The sequence below is a fragment of the Vipera ursinii genome (genome assembly GCF_947247035.1).
Source record: "Vipera ursinii genome assembly, chromosome: 2".
NCBI lineage: Eukaryota > Metazoa > Chordata > Lepidosauria > Squamata > Viperidae > Vipera > Vipera ursinii.
Window position 1 is genome coordinate 152,142,037 of NC_139513.1, and position 25,184 is coordinate 152,167,220.

Here is a 25,184-nt window from a genome sequence, read left to right on the forward strand (position 1 = left end):
AACCCTGGGATGCTGCGGTAGTTATATGGTAATGAGAGAATTTGTTGCAAAGCTATTTTTTTACACTCTGGTAACTATGAACAGTTGCTAAACAAGTTGGTAAGCAACTTGTTTAGCAACTGTATGTACTTTATGTACTTTCCCATAATTACAGAGATTTGTTCTTTGTCATACACCTCTATCTGCTAGGACCAATGTCTTTTTTTTCCTTCTAAAAGAAAGCAGATTGGTTTGTCAGAGAAAAAACTGCAAGTGTTAAATTTTGAAATTATTTTTCTGCCCCTTGCTTTGTTTACTAACTGCTGAAGACTAGGCTCTTTGAACCTTAGAGAGGGACCTGATGCCAAGAGCATGGACTCCTTGCTATTTCTGTTATGTTTTTTAGACATAAATGCCCACTTCACTTGTTGCCTGTGAAACGCTATGCATTCTACAGTCAATTAAAATGGAAGGCTTTGAAGATACCAGTTGTTTTCATATTCCTGACCATCTTTACATGTCAGACATGTGTACTGTGCCTTCTGAGTAGTTAAATCTATATTTATTTTTATGGAATGAATATACATCATTGGAAGTTGTATAAACATTCCTGGTAAAAGCAACAAGAATTCTGACCAAATCTGAATTGGCTTCAATGCTGTAGCAGCCAATAGGGAAATGCAACCATTTTACCATACGATGCACCAAGGGATATAAATGTTTATGCCAATTATACTGGGGAAAGTTACCCAGCTATTATTCAATATAAATATCGACACTAATATCTTTTAAATGTAGTCGCTGATTTTTTTATATATATAAAGGTATGACTGTGGCTCAGACCTATTTTAGTGCAATCTGGCTAAGTCATGGCCAACAACAGATGTTTCAAAGAAAGGTGCATCAGAAACCCAATGTTGGTCAGGAGCATGATAATCCTATCCTGTGGCACTCAAATCCTTATCTCCAACAGTGAGAGATGAAGTTAAGCCTTAGGAGACATGCGCAACAGCATTTAATTTAGATGCAGCAGACCTGATGACCTACTTCAGCAAGACTTAGCCTGCATGAGGGCAAAGGAAACCTAGGTTTCATGATAATATTGTTTTTACATACTTTAAAAACAGTTAATGGCAACAAGATAAGCTGGGAATCTTGCCAACCTCCGTGCAGAATGAAAGTCACAATAGAAAAGTGGGCAACAAGGTCCCAATGAAAAAATTCCCAACTGTTATTAAAATGAGGAATAGGGGAATTTCAAGTTAACCTGGGGGATTAGAAGGAAGAAGAGAAATTGTGGTAGGTTGAGAAATAAGTTTGCACCAACTGAATGTGTAGTACAATGTATGGTATGGAAAAACCATAATCCAGCAATTGTCCCCAAACCCAGTTCTTGGCCTGAGTGTAAAACTATGACTTCCAAATGAATACTGTGAGTTTAAAGTTCAAAACCCAAACAAGATAGAACATTTTCTTTTTTAAAAAAGTGTTACTACTAACTGTGTTACATTTACCTTTAGAATGATACCTACCACAATTTGAGACACCCTTTGGATAAAGGGTAGTTTACGTATTTTAAATATAAATATGCCTGTGTTACAATATATAACACTATGCAGTCTATGTTGTAGTTGGCCCTTTCTTGCAAGAATCTAGGTATTTTCCCCCTATATATTTGAGAGTTGTAAGCTGCAATAGGCATGAGGCAAGCTTATACCTGCTCTGCTAGGACCCATTCTATTATATCTCATGTATAACAAAGAGCTGCGTTAAACCAGAGGAGGCCTACCTTCTCCACATAATGGACTTCAGATGTTTATGGGAAGACCCTAAGAGGGACGTGCGCCAAATCACAACCCCCTGCTCTTCCTGGAGAGTTAAGTATGTCTCTGTGTGCGCGCGCGTGTACATCTCTAAGAAGCTTGCTTTAACACCAAAAATGAGATGGGACAAAAACTGTCCTTCTTCTAGCATTTTTGTCCCCACATTAGTTTATGATAATATAAAGCAGAAGTCCCCAACCTTTTGGGCATCAGGGACCGGTTCTGTGGAGAGCTTTTTCCGCGGAGGGTGCGTGGGTTTGTGTGCTGCCTGCCTGCATCCCGCGGATGGGGCTTTGCTTGTTTGTACGGACCGGTTGCTGGCATGCCGGGGCCCGGTACCGGTCCACGGACCGGGGGTTGGAGACCCCTGATATAAAGCCAGTTAGAAACAAACATCTCTGTTGGAGGAAGCGCAGGCTGCAAGTGTTCTGAATACAAGCTGCAACTCCAAAATTAGTAACACACCCTATTTAAAAACACACACGCAGAGAGCACTACCATCATTTCTCTGCAATCTGCCCTTTTTTTTTTTTACATTAACACAACGGGACCTTGACAGAAAAAAAGATCTGGGGGAGGAGGAATGCAACACTTCTTCCCAGAAAGAAGCAAGCAACAGCCAAAAAGAGAATGAATCCCTCCAGCTGGAGCACTGGCAGTCCTTCCAAGGAGGAAGTATTTGGCTTCACTGGATGCCAAGTGTTTCTTCTTTGAAACATCTCATTCTCTTGAGAGGGTAACAGCTATTAACAGGGACTGCTCCAATTTTTTTCTCCTGCAGGTTAGCTTCTGGTTTATCCATTGGCAGAAAGACTTGTCTGAAGGCCAGAAGAAAAATGGTCACAAATGGTGATTACCTGCTCCTGTAAATGCCCTGTTTGCCAGAAATTAAGGAAAAGAACATACAGCTAAATTTATCACACATTACTGTAATGCTGTTTGTGTCTGTATATGTGTGCCTCCGAGTCAGTCTTGACTCCTCGCAAATACCTCACAAGTCCCTGCAATTTTCCTGTCAAGATTTCGGAAGTGGTTTCCCTACTCTCTCTTTCCTAGAGAAAAAGTTGACTGGTCCCAGGTCACCCAACTAACTTCATGCCGAAAGTGGGACTAGAACTCAGTGTCTCCCGGTTTCTAGCCTGGTGCATTAACCACATATCAGACTGGCTTCATGTTATTACGCACTACCTCACTCTTTTAAAGAAAACTAGTTTTAATGGTGGAGGAGGCAAAGGAAGTGCAGCTCAGCTTCAGAAGATAGCTACAGTGAGGGGGAAAAATTTTGTGCGTTCACCCACTGACAAAGAAATGATCAGTCTATAATTTTAATGGTAGGTTTATTTCAACAGTGAGAGACAGAAGAACCAAGAAATCCAGAAAAATGCATTATTGTTTTTTTTAAAAAGGTATAAATTGATTTGCATTTTAATGATTGAAATAGGTATTTGACCCCTTCGCAAAACATGACTTAGTACTTGTTGGCAAAACCCATGTTCGCAATTACAGAGGTCAGACATTTCTTGTAGCTGGTCACTGGGTTTGCACACATCTCAGGAAAGATTTTATCCCACTCCTTTGCAGATCCTTCCAAGACATTAAGGTTTCGAGGCTGATGTTTGGCAGCTCAAACCTTTGGCTCCCTCACAGATTTTCTTTCTCTCTCTCTCTCTCTCTCATATATATATATATATATATATATATATATATATATATATATATATATATATATATAATTTAGTTTTCCAACATTTACAATAATATCTTTAAGAAGCAACGTGGTATCTCAGTTACAGTATTTCCATTTCAAACAAATACATATTATTACAGATCTCCACATTATTATAACCAATACTTCCTCTCTCTGTTTCTTCGATATATACTATCTCTTATCTAGATTAACATATTTCTTATTGCTATTCATCAAACATTTAATAGTTTATTTTATTTTTTGAATATATATCCATCAATCTTTTAGTATATTTCATATTTTAACATTCCATCTTAAAAACATCAAACACCTTATCTATTTTTTCTAGCTTAATTTACATTGGTATTAAAATTAAAACATTTAAGATTTCTCAATTTCATATCACTAAAAAATCTTTTTCCTTTATACAATTCTCTTCAATATCTGGTAGTGTAATCCAGTTCTCATTTATCTCATTTCCATATCTATAACAATTATAGAATATTTAAAATAGTAATCATTAAAATACATATCACAAGGAGAAAAAAAGAGGAAAAAAACAGAAAAAAAGGAAAGAAAAAAGAAAAGAGGGCAATAAGATATTCTTATTTCTCATTTATAGTTTCCACATATTAAAAATTAACCAAAATTTGTTCCATTTTAACATTCAAAACATCCATCTCTGCATCCAAATATATTAGTTATACTCTATCATTTTTAACATGTATACATCTTAACCCATATCATTTAGAAAAACTCAATATTTCAATATTAATATTCATACATTTGTATTTTATTTTTTATTTTTATTATTTTTTATTAATCAATATTTTTATCTACTCTTCAAAACATTCTCGTAGTCCCAGTGCCATCCTGTCTTTTTTAATATCTATTTGGCCTCCTAAAAATGTTCATATTTCTTCAATCGTATTCTTGCTTTCTTCCTTTGCCATGCCATTTTACGCTTCTTTGCCTCAGGGTCATCAAAGCATTCTTGTATTACTATTTCATATTGAAGTGGACCTCCAGACTCCACCATTGAAGAATTAAAGAATCTGCCAACAGCACCAAATGTTATTATTTTCACCTCTTGGTACAATTGTCCTGGTTCAAATAAACTTCCTTCCATATTTTTCCATAACCGTCTTCAAAAACTGTATTTGTTGACTATTTAATTCTTCTGTCAGTTTATTTGATTGTTCAATTTCTTCTATTAAGTTCTGTCCCAGTAAAATATTAGTTGTAGTCACAGTTTGAATTTGAGTTTGTTTCGAGATTCTTTCTAATTCTTTCCCAAAAGCTCTTATTTCATCGCCAGCTGTAGAAAGGAGCTGATAAGTTTGGTAAGATATTTCCCACAAAGCATGAATTTGTTTTTGAAACTCTTCCATCGTAAGCTTTCACAGCTGATGTTCAAGGTTACTCTTTATCTTATTTTCTTAAATATTTTCTTGGTTGTTTTTTTTAAGAGAAAGTCAGAATTGCAATTTCAAATTTAGCCACTGTCCTTCCAAGACATTAAGGTTTCGAGGCTGACGTTTGGCAGCTCAAACCTTTGGCTCCCTCACAGATTTTCTATGGGATTACGGTCTGGAGACTGGCTAGGCCACTTCCAGGACCTTAACATGCTTCTTCTTGAGCTACTCCTTTGTTGCCTTGGCTGTGTGGTTTGGGTCATTGGCCTGCTGGAATACCCATCCATGACCCATTTTCTATGCCCTGGCTGAGGGAAGGAGGTTTTCAACCAAGATTTGAGGGTACATGGCCCCGTTCATTGTCCCTTTGATGTGGTGAAATTGTCCTGTCCCCTTACCAGAAAAACACTCCCAAAGCACGTTTTCACCTCCATGTTTGATGGTGGAGATGGTGTGCTTAGAGTCACAGGCAGCCTCCTCCTCCTCCAAATACGGCGAGTTGAGTTGATGCCAAAAAGTTTGATTTTGGTCTCATCTGATCACAACACTTTCAACCAGTTTTCCTCTAAATCATTCAGATGTTCATTGGCTAACTTCAGATGGGCCTGTACATGTGCTTTCTTGAGCAGGGGGACCCTTGCAGGCGCTGCAGGATTTCAGTCCTTCACGGCATAGTGTGTTACCAATTGTTTTCTCGGTGATTATAGTCCCAGCTGCCTTGAGATCATTGACAAGCTCCTCCCTTGTAGTTCTGGGCCGATTCCTCACTGTTTTCATGATAATTGAAACTCCATAAGGCGAGATCTTGCATGGAGCCCCAGACAGAGAGAGATTGAGAGTTATTTTGTGTTTCTTCCATTTGCGAATAATCGCACCAGCTGTTGTCACCTTCTCACCAAGCAGCTTGGCGATGGTCTTGTAGCCCATTCCAGCCGTGTGTAAGTCTACAATCTTATCCCTGACATCCTTGGACAGGCTCTTTGGTCTTGGCCATGGTGGAGAGTTTGGAATCTGATTGATTGATTGCTTCTGTGGTCAGATGTCTTTTATACAGGTAACAAGCTGAGATTAGGAGCACTCCCTTTAAGAGGGTGCTCCTAATCTCAGTTTGTTACCTGTATAAAAGACAGCTGGGAGCCAGAAATCCTGATGATTGATAGAGGATCAAATACTTATTTCACTAATTAAAATGAAAATCAATTTATAACTTTTTTGAAATGCGTTTTTCTGAATATTTTGTTGTTCTTCTGTCTCTCACTGTTAAAATAAACCTACCATTAAAATTATAGACTGATCATTTCTTTGTCAGTGGGCAAATGTACAAAATCAGCAAGGGATGAAACAATTTTTTCTCTCAATGTAGAACAACAGCATGTTGCCACAACTAGAAATATGAAAGAAAAGCACCTAGTATTTAGTGTATTTTGCCTTTAGCTTCTCCAATATATCTGCATCTAAAAAGAACAAGAGTGCTCTCAAGTATAGCCTATATTTCACAGATTTGTTGTTATAGAAATGGGTATTATATATTATAAAAAATAAATGTTTTAATTCTATTACCTTATTCTATTGCACCAAAAGGAGTTGGAAATCAACGCCTTTTCTTTCTTCTTTCCCTCTACACTTTTTTTCTCCCTTACTTTTTTTTTTTGGTATTTTTGTATTTTATATTTAACTAATAAACTAATAAAAATTTCAAAATTATAAAGGTTGGCTGATGTCAAAATGTTATTGGGTGTTTGGAAAGACGAATAAATAAATATATGTAACATTAAAAAAAATAAGAAAATGAATAGATAAAAAGTATCACCTATATTTCTTATACCTCAGACTAAAATATCTTGTCTACATCATCTTGAAAATACAAGATAAGATACACCACGTCAGTCATAATAATAATGTATGTTACCTACCATATATCAAGTAAGGATAATATCTAAAGAATTCTACAGCTAGTCAGCACTAACAAAAAACCCAACTAATATATTTACGACATTTCCCAAAATAGAAGGAATATGAAAGAAAGGGAGAGGAGGGAGAAATCCCGAATCCTGCTGTGAGTTTCTTTTCCTATCTCCACTTTTCTGCCGCAAGACATTCATTAGAGAACAATGGCCTTTCCTTTATTCAGCCGGGGGAGACAGATTAGTCTGAGCACAGGCCTGGGTTTTTTTTTTGGTTTTTTTCCCAAAATGTCCCTGATGACTAGAAGAGAGAAATAATGTCATTTCCAAGAGAGAAATAACTTTTTAAAAGCTGCCCTTTCCCGGCAAAAAATGCTGTGGGTTAAGGAGAAGAAGAACAAGAAACAGCTCTTGAAAGAATCAAGGGTCACCCTCAGGTGACACGCTAGAGGAGGAATACGTGAAGGGAAAACAGGGCACTGCATCGTACCAAAGAGAGCTTCTCAACCTTAAGAAGCGAAATCTGGTGGGAAAACGGCCTTGAAGTTAACACAACAACAGCTTAGTAATCCACTGTAGCAACAGAAACCTCAGTCATAAAAATCACTGCTTTGAAAGTTAAAGAGAAATGCCACTCCGCAACGCTAACCCACTGTCTTTTTGTAGAATAAAAACTACAGCCTTTCATAAAAATAAAAGCCTCTGCAGAAGTAGAATTCGGTCAGCAGATCTCATGAATGTACTTCCCACAAACTCTGTGCATGTGAGTGCAACTCCATCACCACCCACCCAGACAAGCCCTGCCCACTTCTTCCTTGCACTTGCACTTCCTAGCAACTGTCTCCATAGCAACAAAGCTGAACAAATGGGCTTGAAAGAAACATGCCAGCCAGATGTGGCAAGCAGCAGCAAGATGATCCTGACTGCCAGTCTCAGCTTTTGGGAGGAAAGGAGCTAGCAGCTTGTGTCAGAGACAGGCATACATACATACATACATATAGACAGACAGAAACACACACACACACACACAGAGAGACATATAGAAAAACAACATCCATTCTCCACTGCTGAATCTTCAGCTCTCTTCAGAATCAAGGTTTTTATTTTCCTTCAATTGAGAAACATTTCTAAGAGCAGGAGGGCGTATAACAGCTGGATTTCGGTATCTGCTAAAGGGAAGAGACCAAACCTGGCAACTGAGGCAAATCAGGAAGCCAAGTATAACAGTGTCAACTTGGCATGCCATTAATTACTCATCACTGATTTCTTCACCTTTAGGTAGGCCAGCACTTTTGCAGCTTTTTTTAATATATATTTTCGTCTAATGCTGTTAGTCATAAACTTGAGGTGGATGGCCAGATAGGATGGCCAAATTCAGAAGATGCTGGGACCTTTGGTGTAAACCAATAATGAAGCGAAAGGGTTCCTGACTCACCGATTCCTCTGGAACTAAGTTTGCCACCCATAAAATCTAGTCCTGGATGAAATGTATTCACACTCCTTGAACGGGCAACACCAATGAAAAAAGAACAGCCTTGTGTCTTTGCAACCGTATGTGGCCCTAGATTCAAAGGTTGAATATCTCACTTTGCACTGTTACCAACTTCTGTAACTCTACCATCACCAGTATATGTCTTCCCCTCTCTCTGCCCTTTCACACGCTCTCTGCCCTGGGTGGGTGGTGATGGAGTTGCACTCACATGCACAGAGTTTGTGGGAAGTACATTCATGAGATCTGCTGACCGAATTCTACTTCTGCAGAGGCTTTTATTTTTATGAAAGCTTTCTAAATTACTTCCTTCTACTGTGTACAGTAAGCATGTGACAAAGCAAGTGTTGTTTTAAACGTGTTTAAAGAGCCAGTGGTATGGAAGGTAAGGTAAGGTGTTGAATTAAGAATGAGGAAGCTCATTGGCTACTTTAAGTACATACACTCAACCTACTTCACAGGACTGCTATTGTGGGGAAAAGAAGGAAGACAGTACGTTATGGACACTGCCCTATATGAAGGACAGGAAGACAATCAAGAAAACAGACAGTAAGTACAATTGGGTGTCCACCCTGTACAAGAGAACTTATGCTTAATGAAACTGTTGTCTCCTCCTCCTCCTTGTATGGCTTGTTCTATTTTATCGGAAGACCATTTTGAACCAATTGTATTTTTGTCCTGTAGTGGAACCCTGTACTGGGTATTGGATTAATATGCTACATGGAATTCATTGCAGATTTCTTTCAAGGTTTACAAGGAACCATTGCTGGAATTCACACTTGCTAGAGAAAACCAAATTCTGTTTTTAAAAATTCACAGTATCAGGAAATCTTAAAACGTGAGGTTTTTTTCAGCAATACACGCTTAATAGGACTGACCTCGCCCTTGAAAGGACCTATTGCACTTCAACTCACTCTACAAGCTTTCCACCAAACGTTTTTTTCAAAATCAACAGACCCAAAGCATCCTATACACTGTTACCTGACAGAAGCAAGCTTAACACTGCTATTTTCTAGATTTTGCAAAAATCTTACCATAACTTAAATTTTTTTGATGTCCTCACTAAAATAATTACAACTATTTATAAAAAAAAGTAACATTAAAAAAAACCTGAGAGAGCAAAGCATCAGACTCATGTTTCTCCTCCCCATCTGTCCACTTAACCACCCAGAGAGCTGCAACATGAAACCTGCTACGTGCAAGTGAGAAATGCTTTGTTGATCAAAAGGAGCATCACCTGTTTTTCATTATGGCAAGGAATTCCAAGCATCTTGAAGACATCCTACAGTGTTTGGGAAGAACTGATGGGAAAAGCAGTAAGATCCCCTTGGTGAAAAACCATGAACAAGTCATTTACAAAGGGGGGGGGGAAACTAGAGGGAGGGATGGAGAAGAAGAAAAACCTTCAAGGGAATTATTTAGCTTAGAAAAGGAAGTAACAAGGAATCTGAAAGGAGAGGATCAGAAAGGGGAACACAGCTTCAAAAGGGAAATATCAACAAACCCAAAATTAATTTTGCAAGTCTGCAAGCAGTGTCCTATTTGCCAAAGGAAAGAGAGAGAATACAATTTAATTCATTCCCCAGATTCACAAAACTGAAGTTTCATATGACTAGGCAGGCTCTGCTGATTGAACAAGGTTTCTAATGCCTAGGACTGCAGTTCTGAGTATGTTATAATGAGTGTAATGCTCAGATGGCTTTATAAATGTGCACTCCTCAATCCTCACAGCAACACTATGCAAACTGAGTCTTATGTAAGCAAAAAATTAGGCACATACCTCACCTTATGCTATTTTTTTTACTAGGTGTTGGTTTGCTTGCACAGTTGGTTAGGTTTGTACCTACACTGACTAAACCATGATTTGTTCTGATATGTAAACCTAGCCATCCTCTTCTTGCCTCAAATGCTAAATGGAAATTTAATGGAGTTTCACAGCTAAAAAGAGGTCCAAAAATAAGCCTAATACATTTACTGCAGTGTCTCACTAGACAGTAGTAGAAAATATAAGAATAGGACATGGCTACTAATGCCTTGTGACATAGTCCTAATATTCACTAGATTTATGAAGTCATTAGACCATGAGAACTGTACTATCTTAGAAACCAAGGTGAGGCTGCCTATTGGTGCCAGTTTTCCTCTGCTTGATCGAATTAGGATGTTGGAAGAACGAGTGTCCCCCCCCCCCAGCTCTAATTATCCTATTCTCCAAAAAAGTGAATATTTCGGCTGAGATTAGGAAATCACAAACTCAAAGAGGTGGGCTCTCTCATGCTTGTAACTGTGGTATTTTTGAGAAATGGGGACACTTTCAAAACAAAAGCCATGTAGCTTACATTACTCACCAGATTCTAGCATACTTTTGACCATTTCAACAATTTTATTTACCAGAATGTACTGACATCAGCATATATTTAAAATAAAAGGTACAAGGGTCACATGAGAACAAAAAAAATCTGAGCAGATTCTGCCACTAAGTGGGCTGCAACATATCTACAAAATACTCAGTGAAAATGAATATTTTTGAGTAAAATTTGATAATTAATGGAGATACTAGAATGGAAGGAGAGAATACCATAGGAAAGAGATTTATTTATTTATAAAATTTATTGGCCGCCCATCTTACCATAAGGTAACTCTGGGTGGCTTACGGACATAAAAATACATCTACATTAAAACAAGAGTAAATTAAAACCAAGATTATAATCAAAGACACATGGGGGAAGGTGTGGGCGGGGGGGGGGGGAGGGGAGGCAGGATCAGTTGTTACTTGATTAACCACCTCCACTGTGCTGTTCCCCTGTTGGGACCCCAGGCCAATTGGCAGAGCCGAGTCTCTAGGGCCCTTACGAAAGGATAGGAAGGTTGGGGTCTATGACAGCACTTAGCAATAACACTTTGACTTATATAACACTTCATGGTGCTTTACAGCCCCCTCTAAGTGGTTTACAGAGTCAGCCTATTGCCCCCAACAATCTGGGTCCTTATTTTACTGACCTTGGAAGGATGGAAGGCCAAGTCAACCTTGAGCCAGTCAGGATTCAAGGAATTGCACTCCTGGCAGTGGGAATGCAGCCTTAGCCTGCAATACTGCATTCTGATCACTGCGCGACCACCGGTCTTCTTCATAAGAGTTGTTGTAAGCGGAATGTAACCCAAATCCAATGCCCATACAATTTGGTTTCTCGGGGCCTCTATTTCCAGAGTTTTAGGTCCCTTGCCTCAGCTGCCTGGCACCTATATCTCTTTATGGACTGCATGCACCATGCTGTAATCTCACTAATGCTACCGTTTCTTACACACACAAAAAGAATCAGTAAAAAGCAAGGCTTTGATGCGATTAACCAACCAATCTCTGGTGGAAAAAAAGAATCACATTTTTTCCCCACAGGAATTCCCTTTCAAACTTCATAAGTGCTTTATGCCTATTGTGTCTCCTCTCCTTCCACCCTCACTGCCATTTTGCTCTCAATCAAGGGATTTTAAGGGAATTCCCTTCAAGGCTGGGGAACATCTGAGTGTGGACCTCTTCGTACCCATCAGTCTTTTTTCCCCTTTTACATTAGTTTATTGTTAGATCTTTTTAAGAAAAAAAACATTAAATGGGTTATCTGGCATGCTGCACAAAGCAAAGTACCAACTGCAAATATTGCCTTTGTGTAAAAGAATGTCTCTGGGCCCCACAAAGGTGTTCTTAGAAAATAGCAATGGTAACTGGATGCATCCCCCAGGGCTTTATCTGTTACTATGCCAGGTGTCCAGGAAACACCCAGAACCAAGATCAGATCAAACATGGGGATGGCTAAAGGGATTAACGGAGACCAGCGTCAACAGCTTGTGCTTCAGATAAACGGGTGTCTGCAACTGGCCAGACTAATCAGGCTAAGTGTTTTCTGAACTGGCAAGCTTTCCCATGGCAACCATTTTAAAATAATGGCTACAATATACTCAAATGCCAAATCAGCTCACAACTGTCAAAAGGTTTCCTCCTCCTATAAGATCACAAAAGATAAAAGAAGTGACCCACAAGAAGCAGAGACTCATGAGAAAAGAAATATGCTAAAGAGAAGAAATACTGGAGGCTTAATAACACCTTATTTAACTAAAAAAGTAGGGAAATACAGCCAGCTTTTTAATTAGCTCTTTTTCATGTTCTGGTGTTCGGTGCAAGAGGAATTCTATTTCATTGCTAGGCACTTAAGTGGCCTAGAACAGGGCTTTTCAACCTTTTCACTCGTACCACTTTTAGGATATGGCAACATCCAAGTACCACCAGTCGCCTAGCAAGGTGTCAAAAACTTGACCAAAAAAAAAGGGAAAAAAGTGATGAAGTACAGGTAGTCCTCGACTTACAACAGTTCGCTTAGTGACTGTTCGAAATTACAATGGCACTGAAAAAAGTACCCCCCAAGCCACAGCCGAGCAAGACACCTGCCTGCCTGCAGGCGGTGCTCTTCCTGCTGTCTGAGGTTTTCATTGTTGTGAACATTTCTGTTGAGGATTGGCAGTGGGGGTGGGGTGGGGGTGTTTGGTTTTTACTCCCCCCATCTGCTGGGTGGTTGCAGCAGGTTTTGGTCACTTCACATGACCCTGGGACACTGTGACCGTCATAAATATGAATCAGTTGCCAAGCATCTGAATGTAAAGATGCTGCAACATTCCAGCTGATCGGCGCTTCTTCTGGGCTCAGCAGAAGCACTGGGATCAGCCCCGAGCTTCAGCTGGAGCCTGGCGCTGATCCTGGCGCTTCCACTGAGCCCTGACAGCCCTGCAGCTCCAGCCATCTCTCGCTCAGGCTTGTGCGGTGCTGCCACCGGTTCAGTTCATTCCCCTCCCCTGCTACCACTTTTCTAGGATGGTCACGTACCACCTGCTAGGTGCTAATGTACCACAGGTGGTACCCGTACCACTGGTTGAAAAGCCCTGCCCTAGAAGGTCCAAAGTAGGAAAATATGCTTGGCTTTGGGAACACAAAATGTTTTTTTTTTTTAAAAAAATAGAGGTTATTGTGAGTTAAAATTCAAATACAAACAAAATATAAGAAAACTGAAAAGAGGTGCAAGAGAAGATTAAAAAGAAAAAAAAGGTACAGGTAGTCCTAGTCTTATAAACACAATTGAGCCCCAAATTTCTGTTGCTGAGACCATTTTTGCTCCATTTTACGACCTTCCTTGCCATGGATGTTAAGTGAATCACTGCAGTTGTTAAATTAGTAACACAGTTGTAAAGTGAATCTGGCTTCCTTATTGTCTTTGCTTGTCAGGAGCAACCATCATAAATGTGAGTCAGTTGCCAAGCATCTTAATTTTTGATGACATAACCATGGGGGATGCTGCAACAGTTGTGTGAAAAAGAGTCGTGTCATTTTTTTCAGTGCTATTATAACTCTGAATGCTCACTAAACAAATGTTTATAAGTCGAGGACTAAATATAGTCACTTTATGACTTTTTCCAGTGCAGAAGAATACAAAAAAGAAACCTGATATTCTAGAAACAAAACTGAAATCTAAGATACGTCACTACTTATCAAGGTGGCCCCCTATTTATGTACAACCCAAGCCTGATCAGTCTGCTTAAGGTCTATTGTAATATGCTCAGTCTTATCATCCAGCTAGAAGGCAACGTCTACTCAATCTTGATTTTCTTGGGGAAAAAAAACCCAAAACCTCTAAGCAAGAATAAACATGAATAATACACAGATATAATTTCGCTGGAAGTCTCCATTCTAAACTGGGAAACCAAACAAAAATCTTGTAAGAAGGCAATGGCAAACCAATTTTGATGTCGTTAAGGAAACTGCATGGATGCATTTCATGTTACCAGGGATCAAGTTCAATTTGAAAGAAATTAGATTTTGGTCTTCTAGCACTTATTAACTTGTTTCCTCCCCTTTTTTTTCTCCCTAACCACCCCAAGCTTCCAATATTTGGCTTTGTTCCAATACGCACTGTATTAAGGCAGAATTAAATGGAAAGCTACAAGAATGTAAATTTGCATTACCCTCAAGGATTTCCTAATGGAAAGAGCTACACATTAAAAGAAGAAAGCCGGATGGGCATGTATGTTGGTGAGACTGGCTGCAATTATATTACATGCCAGCTCCACCGCAAGGAAACAATTAATTCAACTTATAGTCTGCTCCAATCATGTCTGATTTTGAGCAGTTTGTAATTTTCTTTCTTCACAGGAAGTCCCCTAGAATATGGAGGCTTCTCCCAATTAGACAAACAGGTTACTCTCCTCGTCTTATGCTGATTTTCCCAAAAGCTATACTCATAATTACTGCATGACACCTACACTACAATAAAAGTTACACTTAACAGTGGTAACTATATCTTTTGTTTTCTTAATAGCATTTCTAAAAAATGGTTCATTAAGGACAATACATCCAACATAATACTTAATGTTGAGCAGCCAACATAGCAGCCTTGGTTATGATTCTCTTTCTTTGAAAGCTTTTTCACATCCAATATTGTGTGACTACATAATCATCAAAGCACCTCAGTGCAAAGTCAGTTTGCACAATCTTGTAAAAATTCAAGAACTTTTAGTTAAAATTTGGCCTAAAATAATAAAAAATAGATGTTATAAACATCAGCATTCTTTCCAACAGTTAAGACTGTCCTACACGTAATTGCTTATGTGCCAGCAAATTGTAGCACATAGCCAAACTTGATTATTGTTGAAAGTGAAGTAATGTTGTTCCAGAGTTGGAACTTAATAGGGGATAGCCTGGGAAATCCTGGACTGTTGACTAAAAATAAAATAAAATAAAATAAAATAAACTGGAAAGTAGGAAAAAATGCTTGAAGAAGTCAAACTGATCTTTTATCACTGCCAAGAAAACTGCATAGATTGGCTATCCAGGAATGAGTTTGAATTAAGGGCATCTTTATACTCATTTAACCTTCCAAAGGTCAAAAAGAACAACTGTAATTATACAAAATGCTGAGAAAGCACAACCATAAAAATCAACTGTAGTGGAGAAGTGAGAAACATACCAAGTTATCACACTCAAGATATTTGGTCCAAAACAAACTAAAAATCTCATGGAATATTTTAAGATTAGTATCTTACTTGCTCTCTTAAGAAGTGGTTAAGTGACATCTGACATTCAAAACCAGAAATAAGTGGGGGGGGGGGGAATGAACACGTTTTTAAATTCTACATTTCTCATATAACATGTTCATAATTTATATCAGGGGTGTCAAACTCAATTTCATTGAGGGCCGCATCAGCATTGCGGTTGCCCTCAGGGGGCCGGGTGGGTATGGCTAGGGTGGGCGTGGCCTACTGGGTGGGCGTGGCTAGAGTGCGTATGGCCTATTGGGTGGGCATGGCCAGCTCTACATCATTCGCATCAAGGGTGCCTATGGGGGCCTGGGCAGGTGTGGGACAGATCGGAGGGTCTCTAGGCCAGGGCCAAGGCAGTGGGGGCCATTCCCTCACTGTTTCCAGGATGGCTTCGCGGGCCACATGAAACCACTTCGCGGGCCGGATCTGGCCCCCGGGCCTTGTGTTTGACATGTCTGATTTATATGAAATACTGTGGCGGTCCGTGACTGTAATAAAGATTGAAATTGAATATGAAATACACTCCATTTTTTTTTCCTGTGTCACAACTCCATTCACAAACAGATGGGGGAAAATAGGCAATTAAGTGGCATGGTAAGGTGGCAACAGCACAGAAATCCACGTGGGAGTAGCCAAGAATGTAGCTGAAAGGATTGAGCAGCAAGTTTCAGCCTATGATTAAAAACAAGCATAAGAGAAGCTGCAGAGAGAAAAAATACTCCTGCTTACTGCCTTTTCATTACAGGCTTCCTTTAGGCAAGGACTGCTACCGTATCTGCCTAGAAGATACTATGGAGTATTGCAGGGATGTCGGCCATGACTTTGCATCCCCTATCTAGTAGTCCTTTTTTCAGGCAAGTGACAAATGCTCTTCTTTATATAGAAAAGGCATAATAAAGGCTGTCAAAAGGGATTTAACTGCAGATTTTTCCTAAGTTCATGGTGAATTTTGGTCACTCTTGATAGACCTTAAGACCTCCATTTTTCACAAAATGATGCTAGAGGCACATGAGCATCAAATAACTATGATCCTGATCCTCAATAACTGAAGAATCAGACAAACAGTAGATATGTTATGTCTAACACTGGTATTCAAAAGAACTTCATACAATTAATCTTTCATACACACTATAAAGAGGCCAGTCAGTATAAGGGACACAATTTCTTGCTGGTAACACAACTGTTTTTGTTTCTGGCTAAGTAAAGTTTGGTGCTGTGTAATTCAATAAGAACTCTTTGTAATTATATTTAAGAATCTCTCTCTCTCTTGCTCTCTCACATTTTTTTGCACAAACCACACTCATCGTTGCTGCTTTTGTACCTTTGTCCATTGCAGGCTTTGCAGTTTGATTACTACTCTCTGTCAAGTCACTTCATTCTCTTTTATCCTTTGTTCTTTTGCTATCATTTGACCACAGCCTTCAAGCTCTTGCCTCTTTAGCAATTTTATAAATCTAACAGTAGAATGGGAAATATTCCAGAAGCAACAATTCTTCTGACCAGCTAACATCAATCCACAAAAATGTTTTCTTTCTTTCTCTTTCTTTCTTTCTTTCTTTCTCTTTCTTTCTTTCTTTCTTTCTATCTATCTATCACAAAATACAGTGTTAACAATGCAATAATCAAGGCTTTGCATAACAAACTCATTTACTGGGGGAAAAGCCAGGTCTTCACAATTTTCTGGAAGGCTATTTCCACCAAGTTTTTTAAAGCTGATTATCTGGAAATGGAGTCATATTTGACTGGCTCCCTTTTACTGCTAGAAGATAAAGCTATATATGTGGCGATTCATTAAGAACACTATCAATGCATCTTCTGATATAACTTCAGGAATTAAAAGCTGACAGGTCTGTGGTTTAATTTAATCTCTGTATTAAAAATTTATCACACTGAAGTTACCATCTTAAACCAGCAAACTTTCCAGCTGAATTTTTTCTATATATTAGGCATCAATATACCAGACACAGAAATGAATTACCTGACTTATATACCGTACAACTGATAGCCAAGTAAGAGAAGATCCTAGACAAGCATTTAAATCAAAAAACTATAGCTATGCATTTAAACAAGAGTGGCACAATATACAAAATATAATTAATGATCCCTATCACACCTGGTAGAGCTCTGTGTCTCCCTTTCACCATAATGGATACTGGGGTGAATCTGCCTTTGGGCATTTTTTTCCCCTTAGGAAATACAAATGGTAGCAGAAAAAAGGAGTGGGAAATGGGAACAGTTGGTACAGGCAAAAATCCCCTCAGTAATTGGTTGCATGGTGATTTTTAGGCCTACATCTTTTTTAACAAAATCATTCCAGCTGTTCCTGGCAACATCTGTTGTTACCAGCAATCAGACCTGTAACATCTGCAGGTTCCTCATTTATTTGTTTTAAAGAAAGATAACGTAATTTTAACCAATATAATACTTAAAATTGAAATATAGGTGTGCTTTTCCAGAAGGTCTACTATACCAAATGAAGAGATGATATAATTTAAAGCCTGCTCTAGTCACCACCCATACCCAGCTGAACTGGTCCCAGTTTAGCATCCGATTCTCAAGGCTGCTTCCTTGCCTCTGGAAACTTAAAACAGATGTCATAGTTTAGTATCTATGGTCAGGTAATCAAAAGAACTCCAAGGGGATTCCCACATTACTTCTGCTGTTCCTTCTCCTCCACTGTGACATTTCTTCCTTCCATTTCAGAGTTTTGATTGCATGGACTTTTGTATTTATTTTTCCTTAAGCAAACTCACTGGAATAGATCTAAACCAATAGTTAAATCTTAAACAAAAAAGCAAATTAGATGTTGAACATATGAAAGAATTCCTAAAAACAATTAGAATAGATAATAACTTTAGATAACAATTGTGGAATTGTAATTATTATGTTTTTATTTGTCTCTTTTGTTAACATTTTTATGCCTTGGATCAGTGTTTCTTAAAATATTTTTCTCTCAGGACCCATCCCACTTTTAAAATTTATGGAGAAGCCCAAAACAGCTTTTGTTTACATTGTTTATATTTATCAATATTTACTATGTTAAAAATTAAAATTGACACATTGGCTGCCATTACTGCTTCTCACAATTCTTTGACAGGATTTTAATATTGTACTATTTTTCAACATAGGCTGGCAGATAATTCTGATTTCACACTCTCTTGTTTGGTGACATTACAATACATTTTGAGATTTCAGCTGTATATCTAAACAATTCAGAACTTACATTACTATTTGCCTATACTATTCTATCACGTTGAAACATTTTAGGAATGGTTTTCTCAAAGTAAAATGATCTCCATTCTAAAATAATACTAAGCCAAAAATATAAATCAGGTGATCATCTTAGTAACAGTTATGTAGCTAGCATATTCCATTCAAATTTCTGCAATACTGTACTCACATTCATTTGAAATGGAAAGAAAAATGCATGAATATCAATTAAACATACTACCTGTATAATATATAATGCTTCAACTCTTCTGTTTGTAGACAATTTGAAGTAGGTCCCCAAAAGTGTAGCCTTTCTGTTAATGTCCTTATTTGACTTGTAATTTCCATAAATATTAACCACCTAGCAAGGTGTCACAAACTTGACAAAAAACAAACAAAAAAAAACCACCCTGTTCATAGTCGCAATTGCACTGAAATGACTTATGACCATTTTTCACACTTATGACCATTGCAGCATGTCCAGGGTCATGTGATTTATATTTGGATGCTTGGCAACTGATTCATATTTATGATGGTCACAGTGTCTCATGGTCATGTGATACCCTTTTGCAACTTTTTGACAAGCAAAGAAAATGGCAGGGCTGCTGTTGGCCAAGTGCTAAGGCAGGACTTCTTTCCCTCCCTCTTTCTCATGCCCACCTTCTTCTGAAGGAAGAATTTGAAACCCCCCACCCACCCCTATTTTCTCTCTTCCATATATTCATCAAACAAGGAAAAACCTCCAGAGACAGAAAAGACAAGCTGCTGAGTGAACTAGCTTAAAAAGGCACATTCCCCTTTAAGAATTAGCTACTGGATAGAAAGGAAAGTTAAGGACCTGGCAGCCAGCACTTAAGGAAGAAATGTAGTAAGTATTGGCTGCCGGCTAAGGCAGCCTCCCCAAATGGCTTCATTCATAAGTAAAGGAATGTTACAGGCAAAATCCATTCAGGAGAAAAATACTTCAAAATCCCTTACAAAACTTACAGTCAACAATAACAGGAGACATCAGCCATCAGCCAAATACAAATTGCCAAACACTTCTTAAGAACACAAAGCCCCCATTGCACAAATCCCAGAACTTCAGTCACAAAAGCACATAAGAATCCTTCCACTCTCCATCTCCCTCCCTCCCTCCCTGTCTCACCTACAGCTGATGCTACCTTTCTTCATTCCTCGTGGAGGGCAACCCCTCCTCTGCTGCATTTCTTGCCTGTTTGTTGCTGCCAGCACAGGTGGCTGCCACAGAAGTTGTAGATCAGCTCATGGCCGGCCGCCCCCCCCCCCCTTTCACCTTCAGTGCAGCTAGAGCTGACTCCACCTCCTCCCAAGGCTCCTTATTTTCTCTCTCCCTCTCCCACTCAAACTGCCTCCTTTTATAGCCTCTCCTGTCTCTGCCCCCCCTTTCTCAGGGGGGAGGGCGAGCCAGAAGTGAGCCTGGGGCCTTTGCCTCCCCCCAGCCACTCTGCAGCTCCAGAGGACTCTCTCACAGTAAGTCCTTGCCTGCGCTGGCTCTTTCCCTCCCCCATTACACTTGGCTAGGCAGGGCTGCGTACCACCTGCCACTCGTTAATGTACCACAAGTGGTAGGCATACCACCAGTTGAAAAGCCCTGGTTTAGAGACTATTCAAAGTTACAACAGTATAAAAAGAGCTTTGCAATCACATTTGCAAAAACCATTGCAATGTCCTAGAGCCACACACCACTGGTGAGCTTCACAACTAGTTTGCAACAAGCAGTTAATGGTGAAGACAGAAGAAAAAAATGTTCATCATGGTCACCAGATGTTTTACTTAGTAACAGAGTTGCTGTTCCCAATTGTGACTGCTAAGCTAAAACTACCTGTACTAGAAAATATCGAAATCATTGTGGTTGTACTTTCTTACTACCATATTGAGCGACACAGGAAGTTGTTAGATAAGGAGACAAACTTTTGGGGACAATATCTTAACAAAAAATAAAAAAGGAGGGGGGAAAATGTGACTTTTAAAAAGAAACATTTACTCACCAGGATGGACAACATTAAAACTAAGAAACAAATAAAAATAAATGTGTTGCTAGATCCTTTAAGTCCAATAATTGATTTATCAAGAGAAATAAAATGCATTTAATCTATGTGAAAGGCTACCTACTATATATCTCTATTAGCTTCACTATTCCATTTCGCTCTGCAGCAGAATAGCAGCTGTAACTAATGACTTTACTTAGTATGATTTTACTGTTCAAAAGCAATGATACACAGCACTCAAACTGAGATATCTAGAACAGGGGTCTTCAAACTTGGCCCTTTTATGACTTGTGGACTTCAACTCCCAGAAGTCCACAAGTCATAAAAGGGCCAAGTTTGAAGACCCCTGATCTAGAATATTTAGAATATCTTGTTTCTCCCAGACAAGACGCTTTATTTAGAACAGTAAGTCAAGGTAAGCGGAGGTTTACTCTGAAGGCAAGTATGCTTATAAATTCTAAACAGAAATCTTTTAATACTATTGGAGCGAAATGTTCCTTTAATTTTAATTCAGAAAAAGATGGCTACCACAGTGATGTTGATGTTTGGGAAACACTTTTCACTCTGCTGCATAAAAGCCATACCCTTAGCAGCACAAACACTAAAGGCACAGCCACAAATATGTCTGCTTTCCCCTAAATATCACAGCAATGTGATAATAAGGTTTGATTTGGAGCGATGAGGCATATTTAATGACTTTGGGTAGGGGAACTACTGATAATTCCTACAGTACTTGTCAAGTACAGAATGCTACCTTGTCTGTTAAAGTACAAATATCAGACTATACTACAGTAGGTGCACTGGATCTACAGATCAGGCTCGCAATCTTATTCTTTTCTTTCTTGGGTTCTTATTTTTTCAAATCAATACAAATACAATACATCAGCCAATATGATGTGGAAGTAAGAGTACTGTACTGTATTAGGACAAGATATTTAAAGCACTTTCCTATCCAGGCAGGCACCATTTTTGGCTAGTTATCATCTCTTCTTCTGTCACAATTAGGCTCAGTGACGAAGTAAAAATAAATGGGCAGGTGGGAAGAGAGAATTACAGGCTATCTTGAGCCTCTTGAAGGAAGGGAGGAGTCATCAATGCAGCCTTCCTGAAAAACTAGTTCATTACAGCCAAAATGAGCTAGAATATTCCTAGCCCAAACCATGGCACCAGTGTAGTCAAGCATCATTAATTCAAAGTCCATCTCTTGCAGTCATTTTATTTTATTAATCAAATTTCTATGCTGCCAATTTTATTTCATGAGTTGGAACAAAATTGCTCAGTTAGGGCACATAAGGACCAGAACATACTTTTAATATCTACTTGAAGAAGTATTTTTTCCTGAAGCTTCAGGAGAATCAAATTGCAAATAAACTGGCCAATCAACCAGGTCAGTGAAGAAATGCGCACTGAAAAACCTTTGCCTTTATATTCTTCTCATCACTGAAGGGAAGGCAAAGGCAAATAGATATAGCACTGTTCCAAATAAAGATCAGAAACTCCCTAGACATAACTCTACTACATATCTCCACTGCAGCAGAAGAATTGGGCTACAGCACTATTGAAGAAAATAATTTAACTTAGGCAAAGAATAGGGAAGCATTAATCACTGAAAGTCATCTTAAACCAGGAAATAGGGGGCTTTTTTAAAATAGTTTTTAAGTACCCGCAAAAAAAAACAATAATTTGGAGGAGAAAACAGCCATAGACCTTTGACATATCCCTCTAGGATAGGATCTTTATTTTAGAATTCTGGAGTACCTAATTTCATTGTTACCACATACTTGTAAGCAGAAATGATGCATCCAGAATGACATGGCACCTTCATTGCAGAGAAGCAAACTCCTTGAATAAGATGACATCATTAGAAGACTCAAACATCAGATGGCTGCAAATGATCCAAGCCTGATCTTGTTTTTAAAAAGTTCAGCAGGCTGTTACATCTAGTATAAAACACAGAACATATTCCAAAGCAATGCATACTACAATGTTTTTAGTGCAGGATTTTGAGCTAGGCCACCAGGATTGAAATAGCTCAGTACAAGGACAAGACTAATGCACCACAAGGCAAATACTAATCAACTGTTTCAAAAGAAGAGATCTATTGTATCTCTCCACAGATAACACATGTGTTCTGTAAATTAGCTTCAGAAAATCTTTTTTAAAAAATAATTTTGTATTAGAATTTTTATACAAAAAGGAAATACAAAATGGACATATTATTTATGTACTGTATTGGCAAGAAAGAATATAATCCACAGCAAGTTTATCTGGTCAAATGATCAAAGTTAACTGAATCAATAAATAGCCTAAGAGTGATTTATTCAACATTCTTGATTATGAATTCATCAGCACAAAATAGATCTTCTGCATCAGTGCATTTACAGAGATTTTCAAACTGTGTCCTATATAGGAACAGATCTGACAAAATACAACCAAAGAATTGTACTCAAGTTTTACCACTGTGAAAGGGAAACTAAAGAGACAGTTACTATATTCTTACTCTGCCCTTTTCTGCACCTCTCCTAGGTCAATAATATTAGGATACCGTGTAGAAATGTACAGAACACTCCAATGGTGCACTCTAGGCTTGCCTAAGGGTATATATTAATATAGGTAGAATATCCTTGTATAAAGTATTGTAATACGGGCAATTCTATTTCCAATATACTTCCTCTGTGATTCCAAGCATCTAGACATGAGAAATCTAACTTCCAGACACCATAATTTCCAGGATTTCTGGAAACTAGATTTCTCATTTCTAGAACAATATTTCAGAGTCCAAGTGAGGATTACTGAAGTCTATTACTATTGTAGTGAAACCTTGTTTTAACAGTCCATCTTGGGGACGTGTGTGTGTCTTAGTTGCAGTTAAAATGTTAAATTTATGAAAGAATATTGTTGTGGCAATTTACATCATTTGCATAAGGATATTAGTAAGAATATCATGTAAATGATCACAGATGTGTTAATTGCCTCATTAAGATTAGTTTAGATGCAACTGGCATGCATTATTCTAAGGGCTGTCTCTGATCTGCTGCATCCACCAAACTAGTCTTTTAAAACAAGTCTCTTTTTCATATGGCTCTAATTTCATTTTTCATCTACAGTTCAGTTTCAGTTTCCTGGTTCAAGGGGATATGAGTGATAGTGTACTCCTAGTAATTTGCTTTTACACAAATAAAACAGGGAATCCTGTTGTTTGATAGAAAAGCCTGTCTCATTTATGTCTTCTAAACTTTATGGAATTCCATGACTTCAACAAACAAGGCAACTCTGTTCCCAATATACCCTTCCTGAATGAATATCCAGAGATAATTGTACCCTATTATGCATCAACACTCAAACTGTTCTCTTGTGGCTTAGAGATTTCTGGCATATACAAATAAGTACATATGGAGACTCACCTTGAATTTTCTATGCCGTGCACCTTTATCCTTGTGATTTTCTTGATGGGTTATATTTATTTCCTAGCTATATCCCCCCCAAGCAGATACAAAGATTTTCACTCAGAGGTGGTTTTTCCCAAACCAGATATACTTCCCTTCCTATCATGTTCCAATCTCCTGAGAATCAGTCTACAGAAACAATGTATGAATAGCAGGACCAGTCTCCTGTATTACATTTGCTATATTATCATTTTAACCAAACACATTTAGATTAAAACAGATTACTTGTCAGGCAAAAGCCAAAGATGTCAATCATCGGACTCTTGCATCATCATATTCTAGGAGAGGTCAGCTACTACACACAAGAAAAACAGTTTGCCGAGTCCATCAATGAAATCAAAGGACAAACTCCAATGTTCTTGTTAGTAATTTAAGCAAGTGATAGCTAAGGAAGGGAAAAAACTAGGCTTTGGGTGGCTGGAACTTAAGATACTGATTTACTGGATGACCATGGGCCTAAACTATAATTTACAGAATTATCATGAAAATAAAGTGGGAAAGAAAGGCAACCATGAAAGCTACTGTACCACGTTGGGGGGAAAAACACAGGTTTACATAATTTCATTTTAAATATATGCAGTATTTGTTTGTTGACTTTTTTAAAAAGATGTATATGACTTCTACTTAACAGTAACTGAATGAAAAACAAGGTTTAAATTTACAACCCAAGGTCTGTTCTATGCTTTTGTTTTCATTGAAGAAATATATCTTACAAATTATTACCAAAATATTTTATACAATTAAAGAAATTTGACTTTTAATATCATTCACATCTGACCATAATTCAGATGCTCTCTATATTAGTAATATCTTGAAAGATAGCATTCTAGAACAGTCAGTATTGTGACATCACTGCTATTGATCAACAGAGACTACACTTTGGACAAATCTCAAAAGAAGATATTTTGTTACCTATCTGGGACAATTTAACAAATAATCTAAACTTTCCTATTCATGTTATACATATATGACAAATTTATAAAAATAAAAATAACATCAAGTAACCTAAAAAGCACAATACTGTATTTTCCCCTCTAAGGTTTCACTGCTGGATTTTGAAACAAAATTTGAGCAGGGTTAAATAATTTGCAAGTAATGAAATCATTTAAAAAGTTGATTATCAGGGGGAACTAGTCCAGCAACTTCCT

General features: G+C 38.2%; 1 protein-coding gene across 5 annotated transcripts in view; it reads right to left on the reverse strand.

The window, feature by feature from the left end:
• CSRNP2 (cysteine and serine rich nuclear protein 2) overlaps positions 1 to 25,184 on the reverse strand; it is a 53,059-nt gene that overhangs the window by 24,996 nt on the left and 2,879 nt on the right. Inside the window, exons 1-2 of one of the 5 annotated variants that reach the window (XM_083352467.1) lie at positions 23,995 to 24,646; positions 22,372 to 22,530 (exon numbers count right to left, since the gene is read on the reverse strand). The exons of 3 other annotated variants lie outside the window; for them this stretch is intronic. The gene's annotated coding sequence lies outside the window, so the exon portion shown is untranslated. Of the gene's footprint in view, positions 1 to 22,371; positions 22,531 to 23,994; positions 24,647 to 25,184 lie in introns of those variants that run through there. One more of the 5 variants, XM_083352468.1, reaches the window with a different exon arrangement.